Source organism: Chlorocebus sabaeus, chromosome 21, assembly GCF_047675955.1.
Source record: "Chlorocebus sabaeus isolate Y175 chromosome 21, mChlSab1.0.hap1, whole genome shotgun sequence".
In the NCBI taxonomy this organism is placed as follows: Eukaryota; Metazoa; Chordata; class Mammalia; order Primates; family Cercopithecidae; genus Chlorocebus; species Chlorocebus sabaeus.
In genome coordinates, this window is record NC_132924.1 from 66419211 (window position 1) to 66446190 (window position 26980).

The window sequence follows — 26980 nt, forward strand, 5'->3', positions numbered from 1 at the left end:
GAAAATGTCAATACAAATGTATTAATCATCTTCAGTTACCTCAGGAAATATTTAATATTTTCTAATTTTTATTAATGAAACTTAAAATTTATGCTAACTACTAGACTGCTTTATTTATAGTTACCCATATCTTTGTCTTTCATTAAATATAAAACTACTATTTGCTCATGATATGTGAAAAAACTAATGGAGTTATTTTTGATTTTTATTTTCAGTTTTTGTTGAAGTAATCTCCAAGCGCAACTAACAGAGTTCTATATAACAGAGTTCTACATGCACATCTACTAAAGAGATACCGTATCTTTTTATCATACTCCTCACCTTCTAAATAATTTAATATACTTAAATATTACATTAATTTATTTAAAAATTAATAAAGATGATACATTTATTAATCTCATATTTATAAATTATACAAAGAGATGACTTAATTATATTAGATCCTCATAATTTTAATTTTGACCTGTATTTCTTTATCTTCTGAGATTTATTCTATAATATATGTCTTAGTGGATTATATAATATGATGTCTTTGGATGCACCTGTCTCTCCAAATTTCAAGGTGGTGGTTTGCTTTGTGACCTTGTTCTCTGATGTGTGTAAGAGAAGTCATTGATTTTTAATTTGCTCCATTTTTCTCTTCTTGGTTGGTGTCAGTGTATTGATTTTCTCCTCATTATAAGGCATATTGCTTATTTGCAAGCCTCGTAATTTTTACTAGAGGTCAGACATTATGAATTGTATCCATTTGTTAGCCAGATATTTTCTCAGTCCTATAAACTTGTTTTGTGCTGGAGTTCAGCTAGGAAATACTTCCATCCTTTGGAAATACAAAGGAAATCGTTTGGAAATAGTTTATCCTTTGGAGTCTTGCTTTCTGGATATTTTTTAGGCTTAACCACAGCAATGTTTATTCTAGATCTAATTATTACCACTACTGAAGCAAGACACTTGGTTTCTCAAACTGGCTGGCGTAAATAAACACTATTCCTGGATCTGTGTAAGTGTGTATTTTTTCCGGTCTTCTCATGTGATTATTTGCCTGACTCATCTAGTTTTCTTACACACATGTGCTGATCAGTACTCAGCTGAATAGTCAAACCATAGGTACCCTTTGAAAGTCCCCATGGTTCTCACTCTGTGCAGCATTCTCTTCTTTGGTACTCTTTCCTGAGCACTGTGACCACCTCAGTCTCCTAGGCCTTCTCTTGAAATCAATGAGTCTGCTGAACTCTGCTTGGGTTTCCCTTCCTTGTGTGTGTCTTGGAAGCTCTTTCAAGGCAGTACGCTGGGGCAATCATAGGGATAACTTCATTTGTTTCTCTTCTCCAAGAGATTCCTGTCCTTTATTCTCTAGTAGTCAGGGTCCTGAAAACCATTATTCCATGTATTTTGTTCGGCAGTTAGCAGGAGGGTAATTCTGGTCCTTGTTACTCCATTTTGGCCCAAAGTGGAAGTTTACATGTTCACATGGAGCACTTGAAACGTGGCTAGTGAAAATTCAGATGAGTTATTTGTATAAAATAAATACCAGATTTTGAAGTGTTACTACTAAAAATGATATAAAGTATCTAATTAATATTTTTATAGTGGTTACATTTTGACATGAGAATATTTTTGAATATGTTGGGTTAAGTAACAAATATTATTAAATTTATTTCACATGTTTCTGCTTTTTAAAATGTGACTGCTGGAAAATTTTAAATTATTTATGTGTTCCCATTGTATTTCTATTGCATCATACTGATTTAGACATTCCACAGAACATTATTTTCATTCACTGTATTTGATAACATCATATTAATACTATCTGGGGATCAGGAAGCAGAAAGTATTTTGGGTGTTGTGTTAAAATACATGTGGTCCAGGAAGTAAGACATATCATATTAAGATTTAGGGACCTGCTACAATGATGACTTGTAGCGTCATCATTGCAGCATGATGGGGTTCAATGTTCTGTGGCCTTGTGGTAGGCTCTTAAAAACAGAGGACATAGGTGGGAAATACCTGGCTCTGGTTTATGGATGAGTTAGCTCAGATATGGGTGTATCTGTAAGGAATACACTTGGTTTTGGTTTGGAGATAGAATTGGCATGAGATAAAAAATATATGTGGAATCCTTGACTACGACAAATAGCTTGTCTAGTCAGTCATGAGCTTAGAATGAAAAAGATTGGGAGATTTGAGAGAGATAGTTTATGAAAGATTGGCTTATGGGAATGGGCTCAAACTTTGAAGATTTTTGCATCCACAACAATGCCCATGACAGACATTCAAGATAGAGGTGGGACTGAACAATCAGCTGTACATGATGATTTGTCCAGTCTTTGTCCTTGCATATACCAGTGACTGTGTTATAGGACTGTGAATTGAATGATTATGATTGCAGGGTGGACACTTTTCCTACACCCTAAAACATCAGTCTCCTGTCACAAGGTTCACTTAGCCTATTTCTGTAGCTGAATGCTTGATCTGTCAGCAGCAGAGACCAGTAGTGAGTTGAGAACACCGGTCAGCCTTCTGTGGTTTTGAGACTTCGCCTATGTTAGAGGGAGCAGATATTTGTCGTTTGTGCAATTGACATGTTTTCTGGCGTCAGTTTAGTTTGCTTGCCTTCAGTGCCTCAACCAGCACCACTATCTGGGGGCTGAGATATTCAGAATGCTTTAACATTTTGAGTCTCCACATGACACTGCTTCAGATCAAGTGACCCACTTTGCAATAAAGGTCTAACAAGGAGCACATGACCATTTCCACATCACCTTGGAGCTTCAGAACTGATAAAGTATTGGAATGACCCCTGAAAGGTATAGAGAAGTATCCAGTTTAGGCGTATAGTTTGAAATAGCAGCCATATATGATTCTGTGCTATTAATCGGTAAAATACATTGTTCCAGGTACCAAAGAGTAGAAGTAGGAATCTACACCAAGTAAGTGAATATCATAACAGAGAATCCATATATGTGAGTACTTTATCAGATCACTGTTCTAGTGACACCCTTGCAGAGTTTGTGTTTCATATCCCTGAAAATTTCAGTTCAATACAGCAAAAGTTTCCTAGGGAAGGCTACATTTGCCAGCAGACAAAGTTACAGTTTGTCCCCTTCCTGTAAATACAGGCAAAGAAACAAGGAAAAAGATCATTCTATAATGCCAATGGTTGCAATTCAAAATTAAGATTTAAAAAATTGATGCACTTAAAATGTTGTGTAAATATTCATAAAGTATCATCTATTGGAATACATTATAAAATTGACTCCAGAAGAGATGGAAAATATAGACATTATCATAGGAAAAAGGTTTTACTTTTTATCAAAAATTTTGAATCTGACTTCTCTCATTGGTTTGACAATAGAAACTAGTTTAGCCTCTTAGTTTATGTGGAAAATATTTTCCAAAAACTGAGTCAAATAATTTTATAGTTCCAAAGATTTGACAAGAACTTTTAAATTATGTAAGATATACTTCTTTTATAAAATCTATTATATTTGCAAAGAATTAATGAACCATAGAATACTTCTATTTTCCTAATCCTTCCTTAGTGTGTCAGATTAAATTAGGTACCTATAAAGGAATATTGAACAAGTATAATTAATAGTTATTTAATAGCACTTATCCTTTTTCTGTATTTCAGAAATTGAGAGAGCAGAGGAATCATGCCTGAACAAATAATTCATTCACTCCACAACTAGAGGATTTCTGTCAGTCTTGGATGGTTTATGGAGAAACATCTAGTCAATTGGATGATATGATGGATAATCTAAGTGTAAATTTGTGACTGAAAGGGAACAAGAAAAGAATTAAACATTTTTTTTCCTTACTCCTCTGTCTCCCAGGATTAGTAATAAAATCAAGTTATTTAGATTCAGTTTACTAAAGTTCAGTTTGAAATAGATTTAAACTTTTTAAAATAAAAATGTCGGCCGGGCGCGGTGGCTCAAGCCTGTAATCCCAGCACTTTGGGAGGCCGAGACGGGCGGATCACGAGGTCAGGAGATCGAGACCATCCTGGCTAACATGGTGAAACCCCGTCTCTACTAAAAATACAAAAAAATAAGCCGGGCGAGGTGGCGGGCGCCTGTAGTCCCAGCTGCTCGGGAGGCTGAGGCAGGAGAATTGCGCGAACCCGGGAGGCAGAGCTTGCAGTGAGCAGAGAGCGGGCCACTGCACTCCAGCCTGGGTGACAGAGCGAGACTCCGTCTCAAAAAATAAAAATAAAAAAATAAAATAAAATAAAATAAAATAAAATAAAATAAAAATGTATGAATTGTAAACTTTTTTGATGGAAAATGTATGAAAATATAAGACTTCAATACTTGTAATTCTCAGTGTTAAAAATTTTGATGCATATGGTGCAATTTAAAATAGTCATAATTTACCAGAAAATTTTATGAGCAAATATGTAGGAAAGGCCATATTTGATTTAAGGAGATTATTTTTCGGGTCAGCTAAAGCTAATCTTACAAGAATAAATCCTTCAGTTTTATAGATATGTCTTTAATATGTGATTTTATAATTATTATCCTGTTAGGTAAAATTACTCCTTTAAGCCACATGAATTTTAAGTTCGTGTCAATGAAGGGTAGACTACTTACTAATTATGCCATGAGACGGTTGTTTTCTGGGATTTCTATGTATCACCCTTCTGAGGTTGAGTTATGAAAGAGATATTGAAATGAACATAGATAATAAAGGAAAAAATATAAACTAAGCAATCATTTTAGTACAGAACCTATAGAAAGAGGATGGTATTTTATGTTTAATGTTGAAGGTAGGAACATTTATTCTCCACTCCCCATGTTTCTAAAGGAAAGAAGAGGAAGACTCCCCTTTTTTTTTTTCCTTAGGATAGGTGTGTATGAGAAAAACAGTTGCAGCCTCTTGCAAATCCTTCTCCTACTGCATCCCAGAAAGGGGGAAGTAATATTTTTGACTGATGAGTTAACAGAAGGAACTGAGATGCTGAGATCCATAGGCAGATAGATATAATATTAATACAATGATTACTAGTAGTGTGGCCACTACTAGTCATCTCCTATTGAGAATGTACTATGGTCAGTACTCTGCCTTGAGATAAAATGTCTTTTTTTTTTTTTTGGAGACAAGGTCTTGCTCTGTCACTCAGGCTGAGTGCAGTAGCATGATTACAGCTCACTGGAGCCTTGCCCCCTGGGGCTCAATGATCCTTCCACCTCAGCCTCCCAAGTATCTGGGACTATAGGCATGTGCCACCATGCCTGGCTAATTAATATTTTATTTTTTGTAGAGATGGGGGCCTCACTATGTTGACCAACTGGTCTCGCACTCCTGGATGCAAGTGATCTTCTTGCCTCAGCCTCCCAAAATGCGAGGATTACAGATGTGAGCCACCACACCCAGCCTTGGTTGCCTTACGTTATGCTAGGCACTGGGAGTGTGAATAGAGGGTGAAGCATTAGTAAGCCCTCTGTTTCCACTAAACGTGCTTGCCGTTTTCATCTCTGACACCTATATTTCTTACTGTTTCTGAACTTGGAAAATAAATAGTGTTATTTATTGACAGTGAATCCTTCATTGTAGAACATGCTTCACTGTCCCACTGAGAATGTTATTTTCTACAGGAAATAAGTGAATACTATAACTTGGACTCCATGTATGTGGGTACTTTGTCAGATCACTGTTATAATATGATTTGGGGTGTGATTTTATGTTTATTTTCTGTTGAGGGTGTTAACTGATTTCAGTGCATTTGGGGACCTTCAATCTGATCTAGTAAATCATTGTCTGATACAAAGTGGTAAAATTGGAAAAAATATCTCACTGCAAATGGAAAAATACTGCAATAATCTGACTCACTCATAACAGGTCAAGAGTATCATCTTCAGAATCAGGACAGTGCATCACTTTAGTACTTGTAGATCTACCTCAGGGCAGAAAAATGGATGCCCTGCTTTCTTAAGATTTCTCTTAGCCCTCGATTAAAGGAAGAATGACATTCACGTTCATATCATATCTAAATAATTGACTGTGGAACCTTGAATTTTCTTGTTTCCACAGTTTCCAGCTGGGATATTAGGTACAAAATAACAAATCTCATAACATTATTAAATATCAATTGTGCATGTTGAATTATCTAAAATATATAATTTAGTCTAACAGCTAATGTTTATTTGTAAATTAATTCATCATTTTTATAGTTGTGATTTTAACATTTACCTTTCTCTAGTGCAGATTTCTTTTTCAAGCAACTTATTAAAAAAAAGCTTGTTATACAGCATGGCTTTGGATCAAATAGTATGCAATAAATTGTAATTATTTTCCAGGTAAATGTACATTTCATAGAGTATGTTGGAAAATATTAGAATTAGTGATATGGCAGTTGTGAGTGTGAGGTTGACTTAACACAATAGTTAAGGCTATCCTTACAGAGTATCATAGTCATGGATGGATGAAGATATGCTGAGACTGGATTCAAGAATTTTGGCATGCATTAATTTCAATATTAATTAAAAGGATAAAGACTCAATGTAAGTTTCTTATTTCATAGAATTATTATCTAAAGTATGATGTTTATAAGTATATTATCTCTAGGATTTAGACATTTTTCAGTTATTTGTATAGCATTGGGGTGGGGTAGGGCTTCCTCATGGCTTATTTTAATAGGACTTAAAGATCTTAAAAAAAAAGCAAAACTAATTTTGAAGAAATAGAATGAGGCCCACAAACAAGTCTTTCAGAATTGGAGGAGAGGGATGGTGAAATGTATTGTACAGTATATATCATTGAATCCAGTGTTAAAATTATTCCAACAAACTACAACCTGAACCCTCAGGAAAGGATATAGTAAACATATAAAAGCATACATTTCTGAAAGACAGGAATCCAAAGTTAATACTATTTTATAACTCTTACTTAAAAGTTAAGTGTGTTGCTAGTGAGAAAAGAGGGAGAAAATATGATAGATATTTCCCCCATTTGTGATCACTGCTAAAATCCAGAATGGATAATAATTACATGAGTATAAGGCTTAACTAGAATATATGGACATGATAAATAGTAGTAATTGTAGAAATAGTAGTAGTAGTAACATTTATAGTCGCTAACTCTTTTTTTGATGCTTTTCATATACAGACTCAGCTCCAAGCTTTTTGGTAAAGCATATTTTTATGGACAAGCTTCAGAGCATTAAAAGGAAATAGTGTTTGCAGCCTTAAAATGACTGGAGCACTCAATGGCTTGTAGTCACTCTAGAGGCATTTAAAGCCTCAGCAAAAGATATAGATTAAGTAAATGGAAAATGGTGGAACCATGCCATAGCTGAGTGAATTATGTGCATGAGAACATGTGAAATATTCCCTGAAAAAAAGTGGTTATTGGTAGTGACTCTGAAGAGAGGGCGAGTGAACATTATTTACCCTTAGGTTTTCAAGACAGAGATAAACATTATGTGAAGGAAAATGCTAGAAAAGTCTTAAGAGCCGGAAACCAACACTCCATTTCACTTACCTGCAATGTCCATTTCTCTGTCGTTGATTTAGATGTGGAAATGTTACAACAGGGGTTGAGGATTTCATCTAGGTTGCTTTAGCTTTGTCATCTTCTAGCACTCTATGTCTCTTAGTAAAATGATGATAATTGTTGTGATAAGGAAAAAAAGTAGTTCACACTTATTTTTATTTACATTAAATATTCAATAATGGGTGTCAAATACCAATGCTGATAATTACCTTTTTGGCATGTCACACTGGTCAGCACTCTAGAAGACATCTGCTATTTTTGAGATGTCTTCCAGAATATCCCAAAGTATTATTTCAATGTACTGTGTAGTTTATATTTAAGATAACACATTTGAAACCTAAACTCTAATTGGGAATAATCAGAACCACTATTTTCCAGTAACAGTTTAATGCATAAATTAATAGAAAAGAACTTAATTTATGTATTAATTATACATAAAACATCATAAAATTTGATGACTTACAGAATTATACAGACTTTACATGATGAATTAAGTGTTAGAAAACTGTATTTCTTGAAATATCTGAAGAGATGTCAGCAAGATGGTTGACCAGAGTTACCTGGTGATCATCCCTACCATGTCAAGGAAAGAGATCAAAACAATGAATAAACAACTGCCTGTGCAGAATAGAATCCCTGGATAGCACCATAGAGATGGAAGTGAGGCATTCTGCCTCTGCCACACTGTTCTCCCGATGGGGATGAGTTCAGAGTCGGGGGTACATCTCATGGGGGAAAAAGTAAGCTGAAGTTCCTCAATAGTACCTGTTGCTGCCACAAACACCAGCAATCCCTGCTACAAGAAAGTTACCCAAGTCCTCACAGGCTCCAAGCCAGTTTGTTGATTAGCTGGGAGTTCATGCAGCTGCATGCCCCAGAGTAGGAGCTCACCTTGAACACTTCCCGCCCCCGTGACCTAAGAAGCTTTGGTTTGGCACCATCATGCAACTGGATTTATTACTAGAGTGCATCTAATCCTGAGGGATAGTAGCAACAGATTCTCTCAATTGCTGAGACCCATGATCATTTTGCCACATTCACATTAGTGTCTGCAGCTCTATAACCCCAGTTGCCTGAAGTCTATGCCATACCAAACAATTGAAATTCCAATGTCCAAACCCATGCAGCAGCCCCCAACCCAGGAAATAGATATACCTGCATAGCAGCAAAGTCACTGACCAGCTGGCCACCTGCCTTACCTGTGTGTACACGTGCTGCCAGCCAAATGGCTAGTCTAGCCTACCACACTGCAATCATGTATACCTAGCCCAACATCCAGTCTGGTGGCAGTCCCACCTCCCTGAAGACAGCTACACAGCTGCCCGGCCAGCTGTGACCATGCATGCCTGTGCATACCTGAGCTTGGCCTGACAGCCAGCCCAACGGTGGCCATTTGCCTCCCAGGAGAGTCCAGCAGACAGCCTGACAACCTTTGCCCCTGCACACGCTTGGCCCAACAATCAGCCCAGTGCCCACAACCACAAGACTGCACCAATGCCATCTCAAGCTTCCATAGCCTAGGTCACTGAAACAATCACAGATGTTAGTAATGAGGATTGCAGGTAAAGACACTGCATGGAACTATGCTACTGAGTCCACCCAGAACCAAAGCTAATACACCATAGGTCCTGACACTCTGACAAACTGACATCCTAGGTCCTATCTACAGGAAAACTGTTAAAAGAGCTAAAGAAGCTTATATAATAACAAATGATCAATTTAATAAGAGGATATAACAATTGTAAGTATATATGCACTCAAAACTGGGGCATGCAGATATACAAAGCAAATATTATTAGACCTAAAGGGAGAGATAGACTGCAATAAAATAACAGTAAGGAACTTTAACATCCTACTTTCACTAGTGGACAGATCATCTAGAAAAAAAAAACAAAAACAAAACAAAGAAATGTTGGACTTAAACTGCACCATATACCAAATGGAATTAAAGACACTTACAGAACATTTTATCCAACAGCTGCAAAATACACATTCTTCTCAATTGCACATAAAACATTTTCCAGGATAGATATGTTAGGCCACAAAATAATTATTAACAAATTTAAGAGGAGAGATTATATCAAGTATCTTTCTTGACAATAATGTATACAACTAGAAATTAGCAACATGAAAAACTTTGAAAACTTTATAAATACATAAAAATTAAACAACATGCTCCTAAACAATCAATAGGTCATTGAAGAAATTAAAAAGCAAAGAAAAATTTTCTTGAGACAAATGAAAATGGGAATATATAATAACAAAACCTAAGGGACATGGCAAAAGCAGTTGTAAGAGGGAAGCTTATAATAATAAACACTACGTTAAAAAAGAGCAAGATTTCAAATAAACAACATAATGATGCACTTTAAGAAACAAACAAAAAAAATCCAGAACATATTAAAATTCAACATTGGTATAAGGAAATAAGCTCAGAGCAGAAATAAATAAAGACTAAAAAATTTAAAAGTTTAATAAAACAGAGCTGTCTTTTTGAAAAGATAAAGGAAATGAACCTGTCTTTAGCTGGACTAAGAAGGAAAAAGACTCAAATAAAGTCAGAGATGGAGAAAGAGACATTACAACTGATATCACAAAAATACAATCATAAGAGTCTATTATGAACATCTATAGGTCAACCAATTTGATAACATAGAAGAAATGAATAAATTCCTGAACACGTGGAACCTATCAAGATATATTATGAAGATAAGAAAACTCAAATAGACCAATAGTGAGTGAGGAAATTGCATCAATAATAAAAAGTCTTCCATCAAAGAAAAGCACAGAACCCAATGACTTCACTGCTGAGTTCTATCAAGCATTTAAAGAAGAACTAATATTATCATCAAACTATTCTAGAAAATTGAAGAGAATGGAGTACTTGCAAACTTGTTTTTTCAAGGCCAGTATTGCCTTGGTTCCAAAACCAGAAAAGAAAGAAGAAAAATACATGCCAATAGTCCTGGTAAACATAGATGCAATAGTCCTCAATAAGATATGAGCAAACTAGACCCAACAGCACATTAAAAAGATCATTCACTATGATCAAGTGAGATTCATTCCAAGAATGCAAAGATGGTTTCACATATACAAATCAATAAATGTGACACACCACATTAACAGAAAGACAAAACCCACATGATTATATCCATAGAAGGAAAACACATTTGACAAAGTTCAACATCCCTTTATGATTAAAACTCTCAAAATAGGTATAGAAGTTATATACCTCAGTACTACAAAGACAATATATGACAAGCTCACAGTTAACATCATATTGAACAGGGAAAAGCTAAAAAGACTTTTTATTTAAGATCAGGAACAAAGCAGAGATGCCTATTTTCACCGCTTCTATTGAATGTAATAACTATAAGTCCTAAACAGAGGAATTAGAAACGAGAAATATAAGGCATCAAATTGGAAAGGAAGAAGTTAAATTGTCCTGGTTTGCACAGGAAATGAACTTATATATAGAAAGCCCTAAAGGATCCACCAAAAAATAAAATTAATAAATGAATGTAATAAAGTTGTAAGATATGAAATCAACACACAAAAATCAGTTGCATTTCTCTACACTAATAGTGAACTAACTGAAGAATAAATGATAAAAAACAATTTCACTTACAGTAGCTTCATAAAAAAACAGGATTCCTAGGAATAAACTTAACCAAGGAGGGGAAAGATTTCTACATGGAAAACTATGAAACTTTGATAAAGAAAAACACAAGTAAATTGGAAAATATCTCATGCTCATGGATCAAAAGAATTAATATTGTTAAAATGGCCATACCACCCAAAGGAATCTGCAGATTTAATGGGATCTCTATCAAACTACCAATGACATTCTTCACAGAAATAGGAAAAGCAATCCTAAAATTCATATAGAACCACAAAAGGCCCCAAATAGTCAAAACAATTCTGAACAAAAAGAACAAATTGGGAGTACCTGACTTCAACATACACTACAACGCAATAGTAACCAAAACAGCATGGTGCTAACATAAAAACAGACACATAGACCAACGAGACAGAATAAAGAATCCAGAAATAAATTCACACACATACAGTCGACTAATTTTAGACGAAGAAGCCAAGAAGAGATGTGGGAAAAAGGCAGTCTTTTCAGTAAATGGTGCTGGGAAAATTCAAAATCTACACGCAAAAGAATGGAACTAGACTTCTACCTCTTACCGTATACAACAATCAACTGAAAATAGATTAACGGCTTAAATGAAAAACCCAAATTATAAAACTTCTAGGAGAAAACATAGGGGAAATACTTCATGACATTGGACTGGGCAAACATTTTTAAAATAAGACTTCAAGAGCACAGGCAACAAAAGCTAAAATAAACAAATGAGAGTGCATCAAACTGAAAAGCTTTTGCAAAGCAAAAGAAACTAACAGTGAAGAGACAACTGACAAAATGAGAGAAAATATTTGCAAACTATACATCTGACAAGAAACTAGGGGAACTAATATCTACAATATGTAAGAAACTTAAACAACTAAATGACAGAAAAACAAAAACCCATTTAAAAGTGAGCAATTAAACCTTAATAGACATTTCTCAAAAGAAGACTTAACAAATGGCCACAGTTATATGAAAAAATACTCAATATCACTAATTGTCAGAGGCAAATCAAGATCACAATGAGATACTAAAAAGAGGAAAGAAAACAAGTGTTGGCAAACAAGGGATGTGGAGGAAAGAGAACACTTACACACTTTTCGTGGGATTGTAAACTAGTACATCTGTTATGAAAAACTATGAAAATTCCTCAAAAAATTAAAAATAGAGCTACAATATAATCCAGCAGTCTCACTACTGGGTTTACATAAAAAAGAAATAAGTATGTCAAAGAGGTATTTGCACTCCCATGTTTATTGCAGTACTATTTATAATTGCCCAGGTATGGACTACATCAGATGAACGGATCAAAAAATGTCGCATATATACATAACGGAATGCTGTTCAGCCATAAAATAGAATGAATCCTGTCATTTGTGACAACGTGGATGAACCAGGAGGATATCTCATTAAGTCAAATAAACCAGACCATAGAAAGACAAACACCACATGATCTCACTCATATGTGGAATCTCTGAAAACATAAAGTTGAGATCACAGAAGCAGTGAGTAGAACAGTAATGACCAGAGACTAAGGTAAGGAGAGGGGAGGGGAAGATGAGGACAGGTTGGTCAATGACTACAAAGTTGTAATTAGATAGAATAAATAATTTCTAGTATTTTATCACATAGTAAGGTGGCTGTGGTTAATGATAAAAATATTGTGCATTAACAAATAGAAAAGAGGCTTTTGAATATTGTCACTACAAAGAAATGATAAATGCATGAAGTGATGAATACACTAACTACCCTAACTGGATCACTATACAACATAGATGTGTATCAAAACATCAAATTGTACCCCCTAAACATGCACAATTACAATGTATCAGTTAAAAAATAAAAACTAAGAAGAACAGAAAAAGAAGTCAATCAAATAGAGTTACTACAGATCTAGTCAGGATGAAGTATAATGCAGCTCTTCTTGGAACAGGGTGGTAGATTAAAAAAAATTAATTTTTTCAGTCCTAATATTTTTCCTGAAAAACTTGCCAAATTATATTTTGAGTAGTCAAAACCCCCTGCATTTCCTTGTATGGAAATTTTTGTTAAACTTGCATAAGAGCGAAGACAATATATGAAAATATTTTTAGAATTATTCTGAGACATAGAGAGGTTTCTTATGTAATAAACAACTCCAGTGTTAAATTAACCTTCTTATTTGCCTCTTAGGTTAAGAAAATGATTCTTACAAAAGGTACAGTGAAATGATGAGTGGGAATGCTGTACTACATTAGAATGATAAATTAGAGAGAAAATAAATTAATGACAACAAAATCACACTCATATTAAGGTACAACTTTAATGAATGTTCAGTTTGCAAAATCATAATGCTAATGACCTTCTTAACTAGAAGCTATTTAAACTCATAGTAAGCATAACTACGTTTCCCATCACTCTCACAAAGAAAAGTTATTTGTAATTTTGGGGGAGTATTTGAATATTCTAAAGATATTTTCTGCTTATGTTAAAAGACTCCTCAGGAAGTATAATTGTTTATAGTATCATTAGTTTAATAGTTAGACAGGTTGATTTGCTTTGCTTACATGTGAACTTTGCCCCAGCCACAAAAAACTGAAATCCTCAGTTTTTTCTCTTGTCACTGTCTGTCTTCAAAATCCTCTTTTCCTATATCTTCAAGAGGCTGCCTCCATCTCATCATTCAGGCCTCAACTCAAATGTCAGCTTCTCTGCTAGGCTTCTAACTCTTCCATCTAAAGTAACAATTCTAGTCACTGTATTTCACTATACTGTCTTGGTTTTCTTTATTTCATTTACTACTATCAATATTTATTTATAAATTTTTTTTCAGCACCTACAATGTGTCAAGCACTGTTGAAGGGGCTGAAAGTAGTGCAACATAAAAGGAGAGAAATTTCTGCTCTTATGGAACTTATATTCTTAAATCTTTTTTAGTTTTGTTTACTTTTACTGTACACCTCACAAGAACGTGAGCTCTATGAGAGCAGAGATTTTGTCTTTCTTGTTCTTCGTTGCGCAGCCAGTTTCTAGGATTATGTAAATTAGTAGGGGCTCAATACACTTTTGTATGAATGAGCTCATTTTGTAAGGTGCTCAAAACTTTCAATATGCCTCTACCTCATGGACCTACCAGAATTCAATACTGTCCTTTCACTCTGTAAGAAACAATGACTGAAGATCCTGATTGCACCATTGTAGTGAATTAGTCCCTGGTATATCAGGTTACTCTGCCTTTGTTAGTTGAACTTATCCAGACAACTTTGATTTTTTTCAAACTTACTCATGGCAACAGTGTTAGATTTTTATTGGTGTGTAACAAATCCCCATAGATTTAATGATTCAAAACAACACACATTTGTTGTCTTATAGTTCCAACGGGTCAGAGGTCTGAGTGCAGCTTAACCTGGCACTATCCTTCAGAGTCTCTCTCTGACATGGCTGCATTTAAGTTATTTACCAGGATTAGGTCTCATGTGAAGGCTCAACTGGGAAAAGATGTGCTTCCAAATTCATGCAGTTGTGGGAAGAATTCACTTGCTTGAGAGTCACTGAAATGTGGACTTTGGTTTCTAGCTGGCTATTGGATGGAGTCTACTCTTAGTTCATTGCCATGTTTGTCTCTCCAACATAGCAGCTAGCTTCATTAAAGTACATAGACCAAGAAGGCAATAGTATCTGAAAACAAGACAGGAGATATTATTTTATGTATGTTAATACATAAGTGACATCCCATCTCCTTTGTCATATTCTTTTGATTAGAAGCAAGACACTAGATAGCTTAGACTCAAGGGGAAGAAAGTATACAAGGAATGAATCCTAGGAGACTGGAATCATTGAAGGCATCTTTGAGTCTGCCTGTCACAACAGTTGTTTATTTAGTAATTTAATCATTTGGTTTAATTAATAATGAAAAACAATAACATGTTAGTGCGAAAAGAGACTTGTTGGCATAAAAACTGTTACATGCTTTGTAAAGACATGATAAAGCCAGTTTGCTATATAAAACGTTTTTGAATTATGTGTGGGCTTAGAGCACTATAAAAAAATTTAACAATCTCTAATTCCACATACAGGTTTTTTATGAGTGTCTATTTTTTTTCTCCTACTTTAAATAAATGCAAACTCAAATTATAACTGATCCATTATGGATGTGACTTATGAAATAGAGATAATGTAAAAATTTCATCAACCATATTCAAAGAGGCCCTGCCATTGCAACAAAAATACGGCCCAGATGTTGTTAACAAATTGAGTTTGATATAGATGCTGGAAAAAAACAAAACTTATGGGATTCACATGTTGAACACTAACTGGGAACAATTATCTGCTGATATGTATGCTGCTCAGAGACTTACTGAAGACTTAAAGTCATTCATCAATAGAGAAAATTGGATTAGAGAGCAACTCTACAAAAGTGAAGAATTGGGTCTAAATGAGAATGTGTCATATTTTCTTACAAAAATAATGGCACAAAATCAGAGCATGCAACATTTAGAATCAGAAATTCAAAGAAGAAATCATAGCAACCACTTGTAGCAATGCAACTTGTATCCAAAGTTGCTATTTTTTTTAATCAGCAAATTCTAGAACTTCAAGAACACAAATGTTTTATATTTACCATTGATTATAGCTCACAAAAATCAGCATGGGTGAATTCTGAATTATTTAAAGAAATATGAAAAAAATAAATTTACATAAAAAGCCAAAGCCTTTTTAGATAACACACCTTCACAACTCAATGTCAAAACCTTGAAGACACCAAGAACATTTTTTTTGTCTCATCAATGTTACATTTTAAATTCACCTCATATAATAAAGAGTTCTAGATTGTTTTAAAAGGTGATAGAGACAAAAATTGCCAGTTTTGAAAAAAAATACAGGAATACAGGTCTTAGAGAATCATTAAGATTTATTAAATGAAGATTTTCATAATGTATTTTTATTATGAGCTTAAACTACTACTTTAGCCTTTGATAAATATAGGTCAAAATATCAATTGAGAGTGATAGTGCTATTGTAAACTCTGAACAAGAAAAGTAATTAACATTGCGGCATATTAATTGATTTTGAGTCAATTAGAGATTGTAAAAGTTTTCTTGAAGATAACACATAAGAAATAATTACAGTCAATGTTCTGAAAAATAAATAGAAATCTTATATGTATTGACAGAAAAAATAAATATAAAGAAGCTATAAAATTGAATCCAGAGCTAAATATTTCTTATGCATTATTCAAAGAAATCATAGGTGTAATTATATGTTATACATTTTCATGACTTACAGTTGAATGAACCAATAATATTTTGATAAAATATTTAAAACTCCTGAATAAATGTATTTCTTCTTCTCAATAACTTAAAATAATATCATTAAATAAGTCAAATATTAAGTTAAAACAATATATTCTAAATGCTTTTAAAAGATATGCCCTTTTAACCAACAGTTTCCATTATCTGAACAAGAACTACTCTATAAATAGTACTAGATCTGAGAACTTTAACTGATGTAGCTTGTGCTCAAACTGGACAGCTCGCTCAGGTAGAGCCTTAACAACATTTGTGAAAACCTTGCCCCTGTTTATCCTACTGATGGTAATTTGACTGCATTAAATATAAGGAAAAGACACTTTTGATAGGAATGGGAATCTCACACCTGGCTCTGTAATAGTGGCTAACTAAAATAGTAGTGTTAAAGCTATTCCTTCCATTGATTGGTGGAGAAAAAAAGGAAACGTATTTTTTTGGCGGGGGGTACTATTTAATATCCAGTGATTGGTTAGAATCTGAATTTACAACAGACTTAAAATACTTAACATTTGATACATAACAAAAAGCATAGAAGTGCAAATGCAATTAAACTGGAAATGACACCATCCATATAAAAAAACCCAGATGATTATAGTACTCATGATTCGTTGCCTTCTTATAATTTACTCTGTCTTTGTCCTATTGTGCAGTAGTCACAACCAGTCAATAAAATCACATCTTTTTTGCAAAGTAATTGATCAGAGTTGAACATGTGATCCAAATTGGTCCTGAGTGAAGCTCAGAGCTTTTAATTCATGTTTGGGGAAGAGAAGTTATCTAGATAGTTCTGTGTGGTGAGAGCAACTGATACTCTTTCAGACATCTCATTACCATGATCAACACAAGACTGAAAGTCACATGTAAATAGATGAGGCTGGAACAGAAAGAATTGAAGAGAGATGGAGCTAAAGGTGTGACAAGGCATACCTGAAGTTAATCCTACCTTTGAGTGTTTCAGTAATAACGTTTCTAAACTATATGTTATATTTTCTGTTATTTGCAAAATATTATCTTTATATAGTAAACAAGTCTTTTTAAAAATTTAAATTCAGGGGTATATGTGCAGGAAGTGCAAGTTTGTTACATAGGTAAACATGTGCCATTTTGTTTTGCTGCACAGATCATCCCATCACCCAGGTATTAAGCCCAGCATCCATTAGCTATTCTTCTTGATGCTCCCCTTCCTCCCCACTCCCACCCTCTGATAGTCCCCCGTGTGTATTGTTCGCCGCCATGTGTCCATGTGTTGTCATCATTTAGCTACCACCTATAAGTGAGAATATGCAGTTTAAGACATTGAAAGAACCTTATAGGGTTGAAACTCAGCACCCAGAATTTCCCCAAGTGACTTTAAAGATGAGAGGTGGTAGTTTGAACAGAAGAGGCTACTTTGCAAGTGAACATCACCACAATAAATGCCTGGTAATGGCACCGTTAACAGAACCATATCTCTGGTGGTAGTGGGGCAATTCAAAGTTGATTGCCTTATGGTATTTAGTGGTTGATTTTCCTAGAGATATGGAATAGTTTTTACTTTGAAATAAACTGTACTTCTATCTGCCAATGATATTTTTCTCCCCACCCTGTTCATCTTTGGCTAACGACATTAAATATTTATTGGAGTTACACATAACTGGCAATTATTAGTGATTGACCACAGCTATAACTCATAAAATATTCATTACATATCTTTAAATTATTGATTGATATTACAAACATACAGGCACCATAATAGAACAAAAGTTTAGCATTGTTTCCAGCTGACAAAGATTAAGTAGAAATGCTTCACACCCATCCTTTCCTATCACTCTAGAAAGCTGACAACATTAGCAAGCTAAATGTTTTCATTTCTTTTGATAATGTCTTACCATATATCTTGAATCCTACCTCAAAGGTGGATGGATAGGTAAAATAATGCTAATAACTACAAATGATCAAAATAATAGCTACCCTTACGTAATACCATAAACCAGGTATTATTTTAGCACTTTCCACCTGCCAGCTAATATATTCTTTAGGATAACCTCAAGAAGTAGATACTATTATTATCTCTTCTTTATAAATAGGAAAGTTGAGGTATACAGAATCAACTCACTTGCTCAAGATCACAAAGCTTGAAGATGGAAGGGTTGGGATTTGAACCAGGCAGTTTGGCTGCAGAGCACATGCACTGAACCACAAACTGTGCTATACTAGTCATCATAAATATTGCTAAATATTGGAGAGCAGTGCTTGCTTAGGGTTAGTTTTTCTTGGAGTTAATCCAAGGGAGTTTTGCACTGAAATGTAAAAGACTCAAACTACAAATTGGTCCCTAGAGAGACGATTTTCCTCATTCTGGGTGGCAAGAGCAACGAGACTCACCGTAGAACAGCATCATGTGAAAATATTCTAGAATAAGTGGTGGTTGATTATAGTAACTGAGGACTACTTCATACTGGGAGACTCTCAGAGGATATTAATTCTGTAGTGAATTTTTAGAACTACTGTTGCAGGTTTAACAAAAATGTGGTGGGTGATTTTTGTTTTCTGAACACTTGGCATTTTAAACAATTTATGGGAAGCCAGGGCTGTGTGAGTATTTTGTGAATCATGGAGAAGGAAATAGACATTGTGATTTTTCTGGCTCCAGATGTAACAAGAGCAAATAAACTATTACCATATTTTTAACTTTGACCCACAGGAAACTTGTGTTATAGCAGTGAATTGATGTTTTTAAGAAATTGACCAAGTCATTTTAAAAATTACAAGAGGTAATTTTGGAATATTCAGACATGGATAAAATTTTCATTAAAGTTAGTATTCTCCAGAATGGATGCTGTGAGGAGTAGAAGTCTGATACTCAGTTGCCAATAATGCCAATGAGAAAGCAGATGGAAAGACATTAAAAAGCACCAATTTTACTTCACAGGAAGTGATCCATCTTCAGATTTTACAGGATCATGCAGCTTCAACTGCCAACTTATATAATTTTAGTAACTGTGTATGAAATTCGAGCCAAGATTTCACTCCAAGCCCTGGCCTATATATCCAGGTGCCTATTGAATATCTACTTATGATGATGTGGATCTACTGTCTTGGTAAATGACATCACATATTTCAATTTCTACTTACATTTTGAAGGCTTTAACTGACTCTATAAGTTAAAATAAATTTGTTTCCCTTTAAATGTGCTTATTCTCATTACAAGCATTTTATAATTGAGTATAAATATCTATTTTCTCCAAATATTTCGCTTTCAGTAAAAATGCTTTTTAGATGTTTTGGATATTAATTACCAGTGGATTGATACAATTGCTTTTGTTGACTAGCCTATGCTGATTAGCTTAGCTTTGCAAAATTAAAACATTACTAGCCTTTCTCGGAAAAAAAAAAAAAAATATATATATATATATGTATATGAAGCCTAACTTAGTCCTTAACGCCTCTGCTTCCCTCACAGAACACATCAAATTCAACTCTAATTCTGTAGGTATACCTCCCAATTCTGACCTTTTTCTACAAGTTCACCACCTTAGATTAGAATGTTATCATTTTTGAATAGATGATTGCAACAATCGCCCAATAAATTCCCCCTGTCTCTTGTTTTGCTACCATTGAAACCATTTTTTTCCCAGCCATCAGAGTGAGGCTTATATACATCAATCTTATCCTGACAGTCTCCTGTGTAAAATTCTTTATTTGCTCTCTGTGGTTTCTGAACAGAGTCAGTACTCCTGAGGATGACACACAAGACCCTTCAAGATCTGGCCCTTATTCAGTGACCGGACTTACCTGTTACCGTTCTGCATAACTATCCTCATTTTCTGAAAGTTATCCTCCAGCTAATTCCAAAACATTTATTCTTCCTATAACCCACCTCATGCTCCATTTTTTTCACGATGTGTGTGCATGCATATACAAGAGTGCATTAAGAATTTTATTGTGATGGTTATATGGTATGGTGAAATTTGTGACTTAGAGTATTTGTGGGGATCTAGCATACATTTTCTGTAAAAACTGTCCTTCTGGTAGGACCATATCTGAAGTAATTCTTAGTTTTGGGTGCCAAATTTTAAGGAATAAATCAACAAGCTAGAGCATGAACAACAAAAAAGAGAAGCCTAAAAAAGATTAGTCTTATTGTGCTCACAATAACTCAAGCAATAGTTGAAGGCCTGTTTTATAGATTAAAGCTTTGACTAAAGCACATCTCCCTTTTGTATAACTTTGGAGAAGCCATTAGAGAGAATGTAGAAAGACTTTTTTTACTTAATAGGTTGGCATGTGAGGAAGTATTTAAATACAAGCTCTTACCTAAGATAGTGGGAGGTAGTGAAGGTAGTAGGCAGGGTTCGTACACCAGACCAGATTGAGGACTAGTTAAAACAGCCAGGGCAAAAAGCAGCTTTCAATCAGACGCCCCCACCAGTGTGCCATGTCAATTTACCATTGCCATGGCAACACTCAGAGTTATCACCCCTTGCCATAGCAATGACCCAATGATCTCAAATATAAAACCTCTTCCCTAGAAATTTCTGCATAAGCCACCCCTGAATCTGTGTGCAATTAAAGTGGGTATAAATGTGACTGCAAAACTGCCCTGAGTGGCTACTCTTTGCCTACAGGGTATCCCTGCTCTGCAGAAGCAGTCACAGAGCTGTAATACTGCAGGAGCTGTAAGACTGTCTCTTCAATAAAGCTGTTTTCTTCTACCTTTGGCTTGTCCTTGAATTCTTTCCTGGGCAAAACCAAGAACCCTTGCCAGCTAAGCTCTACTTTGGGAGTCACCTGTCCTGCATCAGTAGGACTGAAGCAATCCCCCACATTGCCTTTCATTCTGATTATTATTTTGTGTCTATTTCATTTTTCACCTTAAAATGGTATAATAAGCCAGGTGTGGTGTCTCACGCCTGTAATTCCAGCACTTTAGGAGGCTGAGGTGGGTAGATCACCTGAGGTCTGGAGTTCGAGACCAGGCTGGCCAACATGGTGAAACCTCATCTTTACTAAAAATATGAAAAATTAGCTGGGCATGGTGGTGTGCAATTGTAATCCCAGCTACTGGGGAGGCTGAGGCAGGAGAATCACTTTAACCTGCGAGGCAGAGGTTGCAGTGAGCTAAGAACACACCATTGTATTTTAACTGGGTGACAGAGCAAGACTCTGTCTCAAAAAAAAAAAAAAAAAAAAAAAAAAAAAAAAATGTATAATGGACTGCCTCAGTGCATCAGTCAAGACCTCATTTTGGGAACCATCAATGATCGGTTAGAAACAGACGAGTTTTCCTCAACATGTTTGAAAGCAGTACTTCTAGACCTTACACAGTTTCTTGTTTTCTACATGTTTTGATTTTGATCTCACAAACTGTACATTTTTTCCCTTCATTGAATGTGACTAGTAGTATCTATAAAAAGATGATTAAGAAAGTAAAGTGTCTTCATTAAATTCTAGTGTGCCCTATTGATTGTTTCATTTGTTTTTAAGTAGTATTGATTTTTAATCTTTTAAGTTCAACATGTTTAAATAAGTCTTTTATCATAATTTGGTCTAGGGCTATTAGCTTAAATTTTCTTATTTTAGCTTTATTTTACATCACTAACTGTATATACTTTTAGTACTATACTATATTAATGAACAGCTAGTGTTTTTTTTTTGAAATAAGCATTTTAGAAAATAGGAAATAATGCAGAAGTAGTTAAAAACTCATGTTTAATTCTTCTTCTCAGAGTCACTTTTTAACAACCACTAATCTTAGCATATTTATTTCCATTCAGTTTCCTAGATGTATACATTCATTTTTAACTTCATTAAAATGTTTAAAATTTTCAATTTAATTTTATTTATTTATTTTTAATTTTTTAGAGACAGACTCTTGCTGTGTCACCAAGGCTGGAATGCAGTGGCATAATCATTGCTCACTGTAACCTCAGACTCCTGGGCTCAAGCAATCCTTTTGTCTCAGCCTCCTGAGCAGCTGAGATTAAAGGTATGCACTATCATGCCTGGCTAATTTTTAAATTTATTTTGTAGATACACGGGTCTTCTCATGTTGCACAGGCTGGTCTTGAACTCCTCGCCTTGAACAATCTTACTGACTCTGCCTCCCAAAGTACTAGGATTACAGGCATAAGTCAGTGCATCCAGTCATTTATTTTTAAATAGTTGTGATTTTACCTTGTTTGTAACTTTGTATTCCATGTTTTCAGTTAATATATTATGTGCATTATTGCATGTCACTAAAACAACTTCCTAAATATGTTTTTCTTAACTCACAGTTATTAAGGACAGCATTTTCTGAGAAATTAGGTTTTAGAGATTTATGTATGAATGTCTTTTATTCAAAAGAATCAATGCAAATTGGCTGTTCAGTAACTACCATTCTAACTAACTTGGATTGACATAATTGCAGAAAGAAATTTAAGACAGAAATCTTAGTTGGCTCTGAACCATGCAGGATGTCTCTGATGAAATGTCTAACATTCCTTAATTTCTTCTACTTCATTTACATCAATGTTACTCCTCTCTCTCGCCTTTAAACCTCCTTTGTCATTACCCTACAGCTCTTTCCTAAAACTCAAATTACTTGACCTATTTTTGTTCTAAATGCTAATTATATTTCACATTATTAAGCAAAGATTTTCTTAATTATGAGGTCTTAAGAATAATTATTAAACAACTTTTTTTCTATTACTCTATAAAAATAGAGAAATCACTAGTGATTTAAAAATTGCTTCATTGTTATCTACCATATAAGCTCTGAAAGAAGAAAGGATGCATAATTTATTTCTTATATGTTAGGAGCTTAGCACATGGCAGGCACTGATCCAATAGCATTTAATAAAGTGCAAAAATTAAAATTTGCTTTTTAGCATGTGATTTAAAATGAGAGAAAAGCAAAGAAGAAAAAGAGATGAGAAAAGTTAGGAAATGGGTAGACAAAAATGAAAGTTGGCATGCGGATGTTTTGCTACATCTTCTTGAACATATTTGTCTTCCTGGGTTCTGCATATGTGTGAATCCAACCAAGATACATAAGCCAAATCAACTCAACTTACATCATGTCTCCTAAAGTAAAAATAGGCAAAAACATTTCTCTTCTAATTTGAGAATTTAACAATTAGAAAATTATAGGTAAAATAAGTAATTTCACACTATTTTTTAAATGAAAATAACATACAGTGTATTTTTAGAAAATGAACCTAATATAATTTTTTAAATGAATCATCTGGCTTATGAAACTAGTTTGGAAGTAATCTGGCTTCCTAGTTAACATAGTTTTCATTGAGGAAATATTTGGAAAGTACAGATAATAAGATCACTTGCATTCATCACCTAGAAATAAGTCATGTAAACACTTCGTTTTCTGTTCTTTGTCTTTTGCTCACATATATTGATGCACAGTTTTCCCAGTAAAACTAGGATTATATTATACATATATTTCAACTAAAATTTTGTACTTCATATGTTTTTATTTTATTCTCATACTTTAAAAAATCATTAGTCTTCTATATTATTTTAGGCATACTATTGTTTTAATATATGAAACCAAAGCATACTAGCTTGGAAATGATCTGTGTTTTAATTTTGATTAAAGTGTGTTATGTCTTCAAGTTTTAGGTACTTCAGACAATATATTCAAAAATTATCTAAGATAAATGTTATGAATGCCTAACAACGAGTCAAGGCCTATGTTCAGCTCTTTTTTATTACTAATATTTCATGGCAGGGACAATTTGGATATACAAGGGGAAATTTGACTGTGATTGTAAGCAAAATCAATCCTGAGATAGATTGGTATGAACAGTGAAACTTTCAGAAATTTGTATTTATTATTAATGGTAAAAACAAGAAAATGGACAAACAAATCCCAACACATGCACACCCCTACCCCCTCACCAATGAGCAGGTGAGAGCAACTTACACAGCTGGGTTGAAATAATTGAAGCTATTCAAGTGATAAGCCGATCTAACAACAATAGAATCTTTTTCATGTATAGAACTGATGTCTCTTTCCTATAAAATGAACATCTCAACCTTGGCAAAGTGTCAGAATAACCTAGTGAGTTTTTAAAACAAACAGTAGGGCTGGGCATGGTGACTCACGCCTGTAATCCCAGCACTTTGCTAGGCCAAAATGGGTGGATCACAAGGTCAGGAGATCGAGACCATCCTGGCCAAAATGGTGAAACCCCATCTCTACTAAAAATGCAAAAAATTATCTGGGCGTGGTTGTGTGCGCCTGTAGTCCCAGCTTCACAGGAGTCAGAGACGGGAATTGCTTGAACCCTGGAGGCAGGGATTGCAGTAAGCCGAGATTGTGCCACTGCACTTCAGCCTGGCGACAGAGTGAGACTCCATCACAAACAACAGCAGCAGCAACAACAACAACAACAACAACAACAAAACGAACTAATAGAAAAACAAAGAGTAGTACAGGTTTACCCCCTAAATTGGTCTGTGGTGGAACCTGAGCACTGCTATGTTTTAAAAAGAACCCTGATGATCCTTTCGTTTAGCCAGGAATAAGGAGTATTGCATAAATGAATATGAAATTGCAAAGTTAGATTTTGAGAAAGTAAAATCTGGTCTTCTCTTTCTAATAAGAGTAAACCAGGGAATAAGACGAAGGCAATTAACAAGCTAAAATATATTTTTATTTTTTATATTCACCTGGGCAAATATTATTTATGCAACAGTTAAACACAGAGTGTTTACCTCTATAAAAGTTTACATTTAACCTGCAAGTTTTAAAAACAATATCTGTTCTTTATTAATGGAAAAAAATCCAAAATTCATGCAATTCGCTTATCATATTAAAAAGTAAATCTGTTTTTTAAATTTATTTTTTTCTCACAGAGTCTCGTATTAATCTATGACAAACAAAATAATTAGCCATCAATTTTGTGATGTTGTTGTAAAAGAATTTCGAAATAATTATTTTACCATTTACATTTTATGTTTTGTACCAAAAGATGTATTTCAAATGTGTGAACAATAGACAGAGGTAATGCCAAATAATGAAAGGCCTTTTTTGGGTTAAAATTTGATTAAATTGACTAGCTGTTTTTAAACTGGGTTGATTTAAATTAAATCCTTTCTTAAATCAAGATAATAAAAGTATTCCAGGCTGAATCTAAGACCATTCTGAGAAACAGTGGAAAATCCCTCTGTAATTAACTTAAGACAACTTCAGAATGAAATTTGCTTTTATGGCTTCTCTACCACTGCTAAGAAAAATAGCCCAAATTTAATTAATGAAATATTGTTTGCATATATTTTATATTAAGCCTTTCATCTAACATAATTTCAGTGTATTTTATTTAGTTAATAATTTTTAGGTTTTGGTGTTAACAAGGAATCATGTAGGGGTGTTGCTTAAAAATTTAGATACTTGGACTACAACCTAGACATTCCCAGGGAGAAAATCTAGGAATCTGCATGTGTTAAAGAAACTTCTCTATTTTAATGTAAACAATAGTCGTTCACACTTGAGAAAATGTTCATCTCCTTGTTCTTGTCTCCAGACATTTTGGGGAAAGGATGCTGTGAGGTATACTTCACACGTGTTTGGAGGAAGATTGGTTGGCTGTTACCGTTTTTCTACTTGCAGACCCACAACTTTTCTTAACAAGGCGTAGACCATCCCCTGTGCCCTGTGGTTTTTAGGGTACTTCAGACTTTTTCTTTTTCCTCAAGCATTTGCACTTCCTTCCTTTGTTGAGGTAATTTATGTCCAAAGGGTAAAGCCATAAATGCGTACTAGTATTAAGGTTTAAATTAGAAATACTTGTGAGGAAAATGTATCTATTTAAATTCATACTTAGGTGTAAATGAATGGAATCTTTTCTCGTAAAAGAAGTGCAGTGGGAAAAGGAATGTTAAGGGCATTAATATGGGATGTTAAGGAGGAGTGGGGCACCACAGGGACTGAAAAACTGGCTCAGAACGCGAAGACTGTGACCATTGAAGAAATCGTCCCAGTCTAACAAATTTTGCTCTGTCTTGGATTTAGCATTCTCTACCGATCTACCTATTCACTAACTATCTGTAAGTTCCTTGAGGACAATTTCTCTTTTATATATCTTTTCAGAATTTGTCTGAACCTCTTTTGTGTGTGTTTGACACATTAAAGGCAGATAGCAAGTACTTGCTGAGTGATAAATGATAAAGCCCCTGGGTCACTTTAAACTCTCTTCCCTCCCTCTTAGTTCACCTTCTGCCTTCTAATGATTTTATTATTGACATCCTCCTACCATTTCCTTACTTAGTGGTCAAGTTATTTCCTGCCCCGTCTCCTTGACTAATCTTTTATCTTGTCAAATCTGGCTTTCACATCAAAAGCAAAGTAACCCTCCATTGCCTAAATAATATTTTCTGAACTGTGTTTCTGGAAATACTTATTTCCAGAAAATGGAATTCCAATGGAATTTAATAATTTAAATAAGTTTGAAAAATGATTTCATTGTGATTTTTTAGAGCCTTTATATGTAATGTACTCTCCAAGGGGATGTTCTATTGAGCATTTCCCAAGCTTATTTGACCGGTAGTCCATTTTTTGTGAAACACTTTTTGGCCTATA